The sequence below is a fragment of the Limulus polyphemus genome, unplaced genomic scaffold (genome assembly GCF_000517525.1).
Source record: "Limulus polyphemus unplaced genomic scaffold, Limulus_polyphemus-2.1.2 Scaffold392, whole genome shotgun sequence".
NCBI lineage: Eukaryota > Metazoa > Arthropoda > Merostomata > Xiphosura > Limulidae > Limulus > Limulus polyphemus.
In genome coordinates, this window is record NW_013666002.1 from 10,407 (window position 1) to 22,633 (window position 12,227).

General features: G+C 35.1%; 1 protein-coding gene across 3 annotated transcripts in view; it reads left to right on the forward strand.

Moving 5' to 3' along the window:
- Positions 1-359: 359 nt before the first annotated feature.
- The window catches only part of LOC106457917 (ubiquitin carboxyl-terminal hydrolase CYLD-like), a 158,181-nt gene continuing 146,313 nt past the window's right edge, over positions 360-12,227 (forward strand). The window contains exon 1 of one of the 3 annotated variants that reach the window (XR_002610279.1): positions 360-514. The gene's annotated coding sequence lies outside the window, so the exon portion shown is untranslated. Of the gene's footprint in view, positions 515-659; positions 750-12,227 lie in introns of those variants that run through there. The other 2 variants (XM_022384000.1, XM_022383999.1) reach the window with 2 other exon arrangements.

The window sequence follows — 12,227 nt, forward strand, 5'->3', positions numbered from 1 at the left end:
AGAAAGTACTTGTGTCGCTAAAGTTTCATCGGAAAGAAATTATACAGGAAATTAACTAACGACCAGAGACGCAACAATAGCTTGCAACAATACATTAGATTGAGTTTAATGCTTGATAACTCTCTAAGAAATGAGAGACTGACATTTAATTTAATTTTCCTTGTGATTCTTATATTCTTAAAATCATATAATCATTGTTTACCAGTTATCGAAATGTTATTTCATACAATATTTACATTTATACGACAACAGAGGAATAAATATTTACTCCACTCTACCTAATTAAATTTGCTGTCTCGAATAATTCGAGTTAGCTGTTATATTTTCGTATTTGTTTTTTGTTGGCCGATTTTAGGTTTAATAAGTACACGAACACTAAGTGACATTACTATATTCCCATTAAACAAAGGTTATAACTTATTACAAATATATATATAGATATATATATAAGCGTTTGTTTTAAACTTACCAAGAATAAAGATTGTGAAGTTGTCGTACGGTATAAGTTTTTCGAGTAAGTGTTTTAATATTAAGTTGACTGTATTCTACTAATAAGTAATCTATCCAAGTGTTTTACTACTTCTATTATTAATATAATATAATAATATACGTGAAACGTACGTATTATGTTATTTGTAATATACAAGACAGACAGTTATCGGTGTTAAGTGTTGTCGTTACGATGTTAATCTTAAGTTAATATACTAATTAAACTCAAACTTAAGTTAAAGAATGTTGGAATCTGACAGGTAAGATTTATAAATCTCTAGTACATCTATGTGTACAGCATTCCTAAGGAGAAGACTAAAGTCTTAGTTATTAGAATTTAGTGGAAACCCTATTTAGCGTGTTTATTACACAATTTACTTTGTTTAAAATTCATTATTAAAAAGTTGGCTTTATATTTTTATAATTTCATAATGTTTTTAACTTAAGCTAAGGATAAAAATTAATTTATTCTTTATTCCTTTATAGATTTATCATGCTTTGAATACTAGTTAAGTAGTTTATCAAAGAAAAGTAAATGCAATGAATAGAACAGTTCTGGGGATCTAACAGTAAGAGTTCTGTGTTCGTCAATCACCTGTGATGCAAGTTGTAATTAATTAATAAACTATGAAACCTCTGAAAAATATTTAATGTATGTTTTTATAGAATACTGATAATAAAGTTGTTCATCTTCTAACTAATATAAACAATATTTCACCCATACTGGCTGACCCCAAACTAGTTGGGATTTAAATCCTAAAAAAAACACAATGTTTCACTGAGTACTGGTCCTAGTCCTATGTTTTTACTTTTCATCACATAAGTTACATATGTAAATCACTATTTTACTTTTAGGTCACGTGTAATGAGCTACATGTGTATATACAAGTGTGTGTGTGTGTATATATATATATATGTCATAACATGATTAAATCCATTACTGGCATCAGTAATTTTTTCATATTTCTGAGGGAACTAGCTTAAGTTATAATCATTCTTTAACACTCTTAGACTACATATCACCTTTGCTTGTGTGAAAAGCTTGGATACTTTCATAATTTTGTTAAATAAGTTTACAATGGTTCTGAATGGTACTGCCATTGAGTTTGATTTTCAAATGGTTTACTGATGGTTAAGCATTTTATGTCACTTGATAGCTTGACTTCTTGTACGCCTGTTGAAATTATCACATATTGTTGATACAGTGATTTGTAAATAAGTACTATAATATATAAAATCATGGACAACAAAAGACCACTTGACCTTTCGAGACTGCCCCTGCATATCCATTCCTGAAAAAAGTAATTATTTAAATCCACCCTTTATTTTTCAGAAAATCATTTATATCCATCTTAAGCTCTTCTGAGCTGCCAGCTTCCACTACTGCTAACAGCAACTCATTCCATAGGCTACTCACCCTGTTATATAATTAAAACTGTCTTAACTGAAAGAAACTTTGTCTGTCTTTTCCAAATTTTGTAATTTTCTTCTATTTTTCAGAATATGCCACAAAGAAATCTTGATGCTTTTATCCTTTTGATCCCCTGGATAATTTTATAAACTTAAATAAGATAACTTCTTACCCTTCTTTTCTTAAGTAAAAATAGTTTAAAAGATTTTAACCTATCCTTATATGAAAACCTTTCCATCTCCAGAATCATTCTAGTAGCTTTCTTCTGAACCATTTCTAGTAAGTTAGTATATTTTCTTAATTAAGAAGACCCACACTGCACATAGTATTCCAAGTGAGGCCTAACAAGTGATGTATGTAAGAATGTAATTACTACTTTTCAATTTTAATCAGTATGTCTATAAGAACATTATAAAATTCTCCTAGCTTTCTTACTATTAGTATTAACAGAACACTGCCTCATTGTTTTATGATTTATCTACCACTATGCCAAGCTCCTTTTCATTCATGCTATTGACTGGGTTTCCACCAATAATGGCAATATTATACATATGATCCAAATAAACTATAATAAAACACATGCAGTATTGTGCACTTAAAATAATTAAATTTCTTTTGCCAAATATATGTCCAACTTACCAATTTGTCAAAGATGTTCAATATTTACAAAATTACCTTTAGAGTAATTGCAAAATATTGCATTTGGATTATACATTTGTACTGTTGGAAACCAAATCAAATGCATGACTAAGAAAAGGATTTTGGCATAGTGGTGGAAAAGATGTAACTTTGTATGTGTTTCTGTACCTTACATTATCAAATTTAAATAATCAGGCCCGTACACACAGTGTTTGAAAGGAGGATTATAATTTGTGAGATCAAAAGCCAACACATATTGTACGAAGCATAATCAGCATGCTACTGCTACGGGGGTCTTGGGGCATGTGACTGTTTCAAGCCAAAAATTGTTAATACTTCATCAGAAGAATGTAGACTATGTAGGAAATGTTAACTACCATAAGCAGCTGTGCTATAACTATATAAACATAATTATTTTACATAACAAAAAAATGGACCCCCTCGAACTTCCCAAGCATATGTGTGTGATAATATGCAATATAGTTATTTATAGTATTAGCTAGATTAAATATATAACAATTAATTTCATAAATAGTAATAACTGCATTGGATAAATGCAATAGACATGCATGGACTGCATATACATGTGACAGTTTTGCTTTGGTGCTTGGTAATTATGTTAAGCTAGCCCAACCTTGTTAGGTGTTCTTGGGTTAAGACCCAAAACAGCACTAGCACGAAGGGAACCCAATTCATGTCCTAGGGCAGTGTGGCTATAGCAGTTTTTTGTAATTTGCCTATTTCTCATAAATAAAACTATTATTAATCATGATTATTATCATAGAATTTTAGCAGCTCTTCTGGTAGAAATTATAACATAACTACTCAAGCCATTGAAGTAGTGCTTTGTTACTAGTTTTAGGGTGTATTTATAAACATATTGATTACAAGTCATAAGAGGTAATTATTTATATAAATCACTAGTTAGACCTCAGTTGGAATACTGTGTACTGTTTTGATCTGCTTATCTAAAAAAGGATATTGGCTTATTAAAAAGGGTTCAGAGGATGGCTACTAGAATGATTCTGGAGATAGGTTATAGGAATAGGTTAAGGTCTCTTGAGAAAAGAATTGGAAGTGGTAATCTTATTGAAGCTTACAAGATTAGCAAGGGATTGATAGGATAATGGCAAATGATTTCTTTGTGCTTCTTTCTGAAGATGGGATGAGGGGACACAAGTTGAAAGTTTGGAAAAGATAGGTTAGGTTCAAGTTAAGACAATTTTTTATTCTAACAGGGTGATTTGTTTATGAAATGAGTTGTCATCAGAATTAGCAAGGGCTGATACTTTGCAAGAATTTGAGAAGGGAATTTTTGATTTCCTGAAAAGTAAATGGTGGGTTTAATTTTTTTTTCTGAAGGGTGCAGTATAGGTTTTCAGAGAGTGCCTTGAATGATCAAATTGACCCTAATTATCTGTATGTTATGCTCTAACTACCTATCTTTTGTGAAAAGCTTAAATGTTTTTTTTTTTTTCTAAAATGTAGTGAATGAAAAGCAAGTTCTTGGGGAAAAAAATAAAAATCATACTAGCCTTTTATTGCTCGGAAAATGCTCAATGATTGTCATTGCTGTTGTCCTGTAGCTTTCAGTCAAATACCTGCAGTTAGTCAATCTTGTATACGTGTTTTGTAGAAATAAGTAGTTTGTATTTGAGCCAACGCTTGATAAGATGGACAACCATAGGCTAAAATTATGTGAATGAAAGTGAAAGATTTTTTGAGCCAAATATTTCTTAATTATTTGGATATAATCTGTTCATTATATGTTGCATTGCAATGTACTTTTCATGGAAGACATTATTGCATTATTTACTTTTATTTATTTATTTTGTGTGTTTATTATTACATTATCATGTTGTTATAGTTTTCTGTTGTCCAGGACAAAATAATATTAACATTTCATTCTGAAACCATTGTATATGAGCTAGATGCAACAATAAATGACATTATAACAATTGAAAGGATTTCTGAGAGGGAGGGGTGATATTGATTACATGTTTCAGAGTAATTAGACAACAGTTTATAATTGCTGTGTTACTTATGTAATTGTAATTGTACCTTTGGATATGATTGAATTGTAGAGCTCTTGGTTAGTGTATAAGTATAAAAGTTCTTTATGAAGAGTGAAGAACAGAAATAACTATTTTTCATTTTGGATAAAATGTAAGTTGTGAGCATAAATACACCAGGCTCTGAAAGGTGGTTATGGAATTTATTTTTTGAAATCCAGTGTCACATATTCATAATTTAGGTTCTTGTTACTGTACTGTTTTTGTGACTAAACCTACAGACAGTTGAAAATTAGATTGTTTCCATAATATAGTACAGAAAATGTTTGCTTTTGTAAAGTACAGTACACAACTTTATCTTTATTGCAATAGTAAATTAAAAATGATCTGTTGTTGTAAAGTTCTAGTTAGCTGGTGGACTGTGATTGATTCTTATCTGACTGCCTTTATTTTGAAGGAAGGATTAATTCCAAAACATCCTACCTCCTCTCACACTACAGCTATTACTGGACTGCTAGGGTTTCATTCCTTTGCCCCTCTAATCATTGGTCTGATTTTTCTCACTTGCTCCAGTCTTTTATTCCCCGTTTTGTTGCCTTTGGTGATATCTGTGTCATGACACTCTCTATCTATTTCAATGCACCCTCTATTCTGGTACTGTATATTAGCACCTTATTCATAAAATATTATCATTTTCTCTCGACAAAGTGTTCACTAATTGGTTCCTCTGTACAGACCATTAGAAATACTTTGAGCATTCTTTGTGTTATCTAGTTAATTTTTTTAAAAAGAAAAGAATTTCATTTGGCAAGCCACTATACACCATGATTCCTGAAATATTGTTTTCAGCACAGAGCTATCCCATCTCTGATATCTAGTGTCGCCCAAGAGTCAAGGGGGGGGGGGGTCACTGTCAGTTGAAGCTTTCCATGACCATATTTGTAGTGAGATGGAGATATATTCAGTCTGGTGGTGTTTCTCCAGGGGGCTCTGAGCCTGCACTTGAGAGTGATCCTGGACATTCTGAAGATAATTCAGATTCACTTTTTCCAGCACCTTCCTTTATTCTGTTGACTTTTCAAAAGGCTAAATTTGGATCAGCTGCCTCTGGCTCCTTTTCTTCAGTTGGTAAATCAAGTGTGTGATGTTTTGGGTCTTTCCTCAGTTGCGTTTGAACTTGCACCTTCCTTGATGGTGGAAAGGTCTGAGGGTGAATACTTTGTTCTCCCTCCATCCCCTGATATTGAGGTTCATGCAGGGAAGTTTACTACTCTGTTTCTTTAAAGGATTGCTATTTCTTGTCTGCCATGTTTGTAGGAGCAACATGCTTTAGCCTACCATTGCTAGGTGGACCCATATTTAGACTCTCAAAGAACAGACCTGCTCCTGTAAATTTGGGGTTCCAGAATGGAGTCTGTGGTCAAATTGAATATATCACATTTTTCTTGGAATCATCTGACCCTAACTATGGTGCTAAGATATTTATAATTCCTCCAACCTTTGTTGGAAGCCTCTCAGTGATTGCTATATCAATTTGAGTACGAGTTGGGACCATTGTTAGCATGTACATTGGCTCAGTTGTCAGCTTCTGCACTTTTCCAAGTCTCTTGGCTGGTACATTGTTGGGATTTGTGGGGTAGAGATATGTTGTTGGAGGGCATTCATCTACTGGCTTCCACTTTCCATGACTTGTGTGAGGCCTCCTTTCTACAACCCTTGATTTTTGCAGGTGTTCCAGAGTCAAGGATTGATGTTGCCTGCCTGCATTTATCCCTGTCATCATTGGCTTCTCGACTTTCCTCAGCTCCTATTTGAGTCTCATGACTCCTGACATCAGCCTCTCAATCCATTGGTACCCAGAATAGTTCTGTCCATATCCACAAGGTTCCTCTGCTTGTTTGGAATGCTGCTAGTTGTAGCGGTGACTACTCTATGCATTTGGGGTCCGGAAATTTCTGGGCATGTGGAATACCGTTACCACAGATCCTTGGGTACTACAGGTCCTTGAATCAGGATTAGTCATACACTTCACATTTTCCCCACCATTATCAACCCAACCTGTAGTGTTTTCATCTCCAACAGATCCTTGGATTTCAAAACTTCATTTCAGGGCTATCAGAGATTTGTTGGTGAAGGGGGCAGTGGAGAGAGTTGTTCCAGTTCTTCCAGGGTTGTATTCCTGTCTGTTTGTTGAGATTGACATTTGGTTATCAATCTTTATTTTCTAAATCAATTCATAGATCCTCAAGGTTCACAATGGAGTCATTTCTTACTCTGCATTGGTATTTTTAACAGGACTGTGGATGACCAAGTTAGATTTGGCCAACTCATATCTGCATGTTCCCATAGTGGAGTCATCCAGCCACAATCTGCATTTTGTGCACCAGGGTCAGGTGCTGCAGTTTAAGGCTCTGCCATTTGGACTAGTATCGGCACCATATGTGTTCTGCTGAATCATATGAGCTTTTTCTTGTCACCTCCATTCCCTAGGCCTGTGCATACACCATTTCAATGATGCCTGGTTATTGCTGGCACCATCTCATCAGTTGGCAGAATGTTACATCCAGATTCTACTTTGTGAAGCAACCATGACAGACTTTATTATCAGAGCCAAGAAATCTATTCTCACTCCAACACAATATATTATCCATCTGGGTGTCTTTTTCAACATGTATCTCAATCGGTCTCATACTGCTTAGATGGTTTATCTTTTGGGGATGTGGGCATCACTTGAATCCCTTATTCCTTTAGGACAAGTGCACATGAGATTCCTTCAGTGGTCTTTATACGACCAATGGATTATGGACAGTGATTCACTGGATTCCACAGTCTCCTTATTCAGGATCAACATCTTCAATCTTGAGTAGGTTAGATCAAAACAATAATGAGATGGTGTTCCTCTGCTGCCACCTCCTCCAGAGATCCATCTCCTCATGGATAGGGTGCATATCTCAATGTTCAGGAATGGATGGGCAACAAGGCTTTTCTACACAATCTTTTAGAACTTCTTGCTGTTCAAAGGGCAATGTTTCAAGGTCTGGACTTATTGAGGGAAAAAATTTTCATGTTTCACTTCGACAATTCCACAAAGGTGTCTTACATTTCCTGTCAAGGGGGCACTCGGTCCACGTCTTTTTATTTTTAAACCTTGGATCTTCTTTCTTGGGCCCACTCCCATCATATCAGCCTACTAGCTTGCTATCTTCTGGGGGTAATGAAGTTGGTGGCAGATCAATTGTCTCGACCCATCCGGATTCTCCAAACAGAATGGATGCTGCATCATGAAGTTTTTCCATTGGATTTGCTCGTGGTTCATTGGAACACTCAACTACCAGCATTTTGTTCTCCAGTACCTCACCCTCAGCCATTGGCAATAGCTGCATTCAGTAGGGACTGGACAGGAAGGCACTTCTCTGCCTTCCCACTGATTTGTATGTTACCCAGAGTACTAGCTATGATTCATTCAACCTGTGTCAGGTTCTGTTGATAGCACCGGTTAGGCCAGCTAACCCCTGGTTTTTGCTTCTGCGGAACCTTCAGAAGTTCCCACCTCTTCCACTTCCTCTCTTTGGCCATCTCTGTTGAGACAGCCAGAATCTGGCATTGCACACCCAGTCATCCTGAAGTTCAAGCTTCAGGCATGGAGGTTATGCAGTCCTTTGCATGGCTTTGGGGTTTAACTTCTAAGGTTGCCATGTATTTGTGTCAGTCTTTGCCTAGTCCCACGATGGACATTTATTGTTGAAAATGGCACACATATCAACAATGATGTATTGCAAGGAGTTTGGATCCACTTTATCCAAAAGTGCCAACCATAACTCGTTTTTTGACCTGGCTCTTTGAAAAGAGTTTCGCATCTTCCACAGTCACCTTATATAAATAAGGTGGCTTTATTGACTACCTTCAGATACTTGAGATTAAAATTTTTTGAGCCCCAGTGCTCTCTGGCCTCCTCAAGTCATTTTGGGTCCTTTGTCCCAAAAGACCATTTCAGTTGGCTAACTGGAATATTTAGATGCTATTACATGTTCTTTGTCAACATCTGTTTGGGCCCTTAGCCTCATGCACCATGTATGACCTTTTTTTTAAGGTTTATTTTTTATTGCTGCTGGCCTGCAGATGTCACTGGTTAAAGTTGTTTGTGATGCATGGGCATAGGATGTTTTATCATTCTAACTATGTCCTCCTACACCCAGACAGGTCCTTCTTACTTAAGACACTTGCAGCCAGGAAAGGGGTTAAGTCCTTTTAATCGATTCATCTGACTGCTATTTATCACTTTTATGACCAATTATATCACGATTATTTGTTATGTTCATTGAGAGCCTTTAGAGGTGCTAAACAAGGACTTCTTATTCAGTGGGATCTTTCAGATTCCCGGGATTTCTCCCTGGTTACTTTGTCTAGGTGGATACAAAAATTGATCCATATTGCTTATTATGGACTCTCTTTGGAGATGAGAAGAGTTCTGCAAGTCACATCTCATCAGGTTTGTCACTTTTCTATGTCTTTAGCAGCCTGGTTGAATTTACGTGCTGTAGGACGTTGTGTGGGCTGGTATTTGGACCTTCTCCAATACTTTTATCTCACATTGTTTGCATGATCTGGCAGTATCTTCCTCTGAGAGTTTTCAACTACCCCCTGTAGCTGGCTTAACCTTATCACCACGGGTATCCTTTACTATGCCTGACACAAGGTTTTAGTGTCTTACATTTAAAATTTTATTAAACTACTTTTTGTTTATGTTATACCAATTAGAAGAGCATAAAATCTTTGCTAATAATCCATATTTTAATACTATATAAGTTTTAAGTTCTTAATTCTACAAGGCAATATTAAAAACAAAATCCTGAATTTTGTCTAGTGTGACCCACATGACACATTTTCTTTTAGCATACCCTCTTCCCTATTATATCCACCACCCCTCGAAAAAGTACAAAATTAAATGTAAATTACTCTATAAAATCATCATTGCACAAACAATTTTTATAGCCTTCAATTTTGTTTGATTACAGAGGTATCAAATAGAAAATCAGACCCCATCTGTCACGCCTTCCTGTTACATCCTCTCTTTCAGAATTTATTAATAGTTCTCTCTTAGGTTCAATTATATATATTACCTATAACCAATAGAAAGTCAAGGTTTTCATCTATCAAATAACGTATTGTATGACATTATGTTCTGATGAGTTAAATGTCATTTTCACTCAGAGTACTAACATTGTTCTCATGAGAAAGTTAGACTATCTTGGATAAATTTGTAACAACTCTTGTTGCATAGTTAGAAAGCGAGAAAAATTTTGAGAGGTAAGGGATTTTGTCTACTTTTTGCATGTTATTAGTTTATATTCTTTGGTGCATTATTTAATTAAATAAAAATTAAATGCATTATTATCATTAGTATAAAAGAATTAGGGTTAACTCTCCTTGACAATCGACAGCAAGAACATTTTTTTATATATATTTTCATGTGTATTCTTTATGTATAATTATAAAAGTAACTAAAATGTAAAAATTGATATCATTTTAGGTTAAGATTAAATTACGTAAAATAAATAATAATATTATAAAAAAAATGTTTCATTAGGCACACATATGAGCAGCTCGTAGTAACTTGTGGGTGATTTAATTCATTAGCATAATAGGAGCTGCACGTTCCACGAGTGATTTGCAACTTATAATGGCAGGGATGGTAGTTAGACATGGTTCAAAGGGCAATAAAACAATAAAGTTTATTTATAAATAGATATATACTGTTACAAACTTAGAGCTACTTAGGATAAACGAATGTAGTTTCATGTTACAATTTAAAGTCATTCTAGCAAGAAAAAAAGAGTAATTTAGATTTTTTTCGTAGTTATAAGGTCGGTTGAATTGACCGATTCTATTTTGAGATAGGGTAGAGAAAATAACAGACAAACTAATGTTTTACTAAAAAAAAACATTTAAAATGCATTTAGGAGGTTTTAGGGATTACACAAAGGAAATTTGAGATTTTTGAGATGAGGAAAAATATTTTTAATTTTAACATGAAAATTACTTTGCACACGGACTATTCCAAACAACTACTTAAATTATTAATGGACAAATTTTTATTACATTAAAAATACTTCACTAAAAATATGATTTTTTGTTTGTGAAAGACAATATTAACTGAAAGAATGCCACATTTTGTGAAGATATACACACTATATTGAAAGTTAGAAGTATTAAATCTATAAAGACTAATTGAGTACAAAGAGGTCACATGGCCAGTCAAATTGACCAAGTCCATGTTTAGAGAGTTAAGCACATCTTCTAGATTATGAGGAAGTGTGAGTATCTTCATTACTAACATTGTCTCTTTACTTTCAAGGGTCCCTTACCCCTTTTTTCACAGGATCCCTCTCTGTTGTGAATGATGCCCAGGCATGTGTGTTTTTATCAAACCAGTTTCATATTAGCAATCATTAACACAATATACTTGATCTTGGTTGCAACAGGCTCTGTAGAGATGAGGTGTTCCATAAGACCGACTAGCGACAGATCGGGTGTTATTACTGTACTATGCTGGACAGCCACTCATGGACTATCATAAGTAAAGCATAAGGGTATCCTTTCTGTCCTTGCCAATCATTGGATTGAATAAATTGGGGTCAGTTTGTTTTTTAAAATTTAGAGAACATGGTTCACCTATTGCACTTTTTCTAGAGCATTGTTCCTCAGAACTCTCCAATGTGCATTCCCCCAGATTCTACTGATGGAGCTAGGGAGTCCTTATCATACCCAGTTTCCAGTCACTGTAATGGTGGACAGAGGTTATTCTTATAGTGTTCAAGTGAATTTCATCCACTCTTGGAGAAGAGGGTGAAGTTGGGGGAGCCCTCCTATTTGGGACCCTGGATGTTTTTTTTTGCCAGTTGTTGGTAGGAGAGGCACCAGCCTATGCAGGAACCTACTCATAATACCAGTTCAGATTTGATGCTCGGCTACCTGGTTGGGTTGAGCATAACCCTTCTTTTTGATCAATAATTGTTCAGTACATTGTTCATGGAAGAGGGTCCATTGTCTCTTCATAGTTCCAAATGCAGAGTTGTCCCATCCCGGGTCCTTGGTTGAGCACAGTTTGTTCCATGTCATACCCATAATTCTGGGGACAAGTAGAATTTACCTTGCCCACATTGTTGGGGGATGAGAATGAGTGTTCATAATTCCAGACTGGATGAATTCTGTTTCCTCAGGTTGAGTATGACATACAGGATTTCATCATTCCGAATTTGGAGTGTTGCCTTTTAGACTCCATCATGTTGAGGATAGGGTTTGTCCACTTTGGTGTTCCTTGAAGGTAAGTATTGTTGGAAATACATTTTTGGTTGAAGAAAATGTTAATTTAGGTGCTAAGTTGAGTTAACAGGGTCTTTGAGGCTTATGTTGACTGTACATTCATTTGAAAACTGGATTGAATAAATTATTTTGATGTTTTACCTAGAAACAACGTGTATTTTTATTTTAATAATGAGGGTACCTGCTAAGGAATCACAAATTGTATAAATAACAGTGTTGGATGTTTTTCTTCATCTTTCTTTCATTATCAAACTCCTAATGGCCTCATTAGATGCTAATTGCATATTCTGCTTTGTGGAAGGTGATAATTGACTCATTTAACTCTTTCAACCCGGGTTCGGTCCATGGGACTG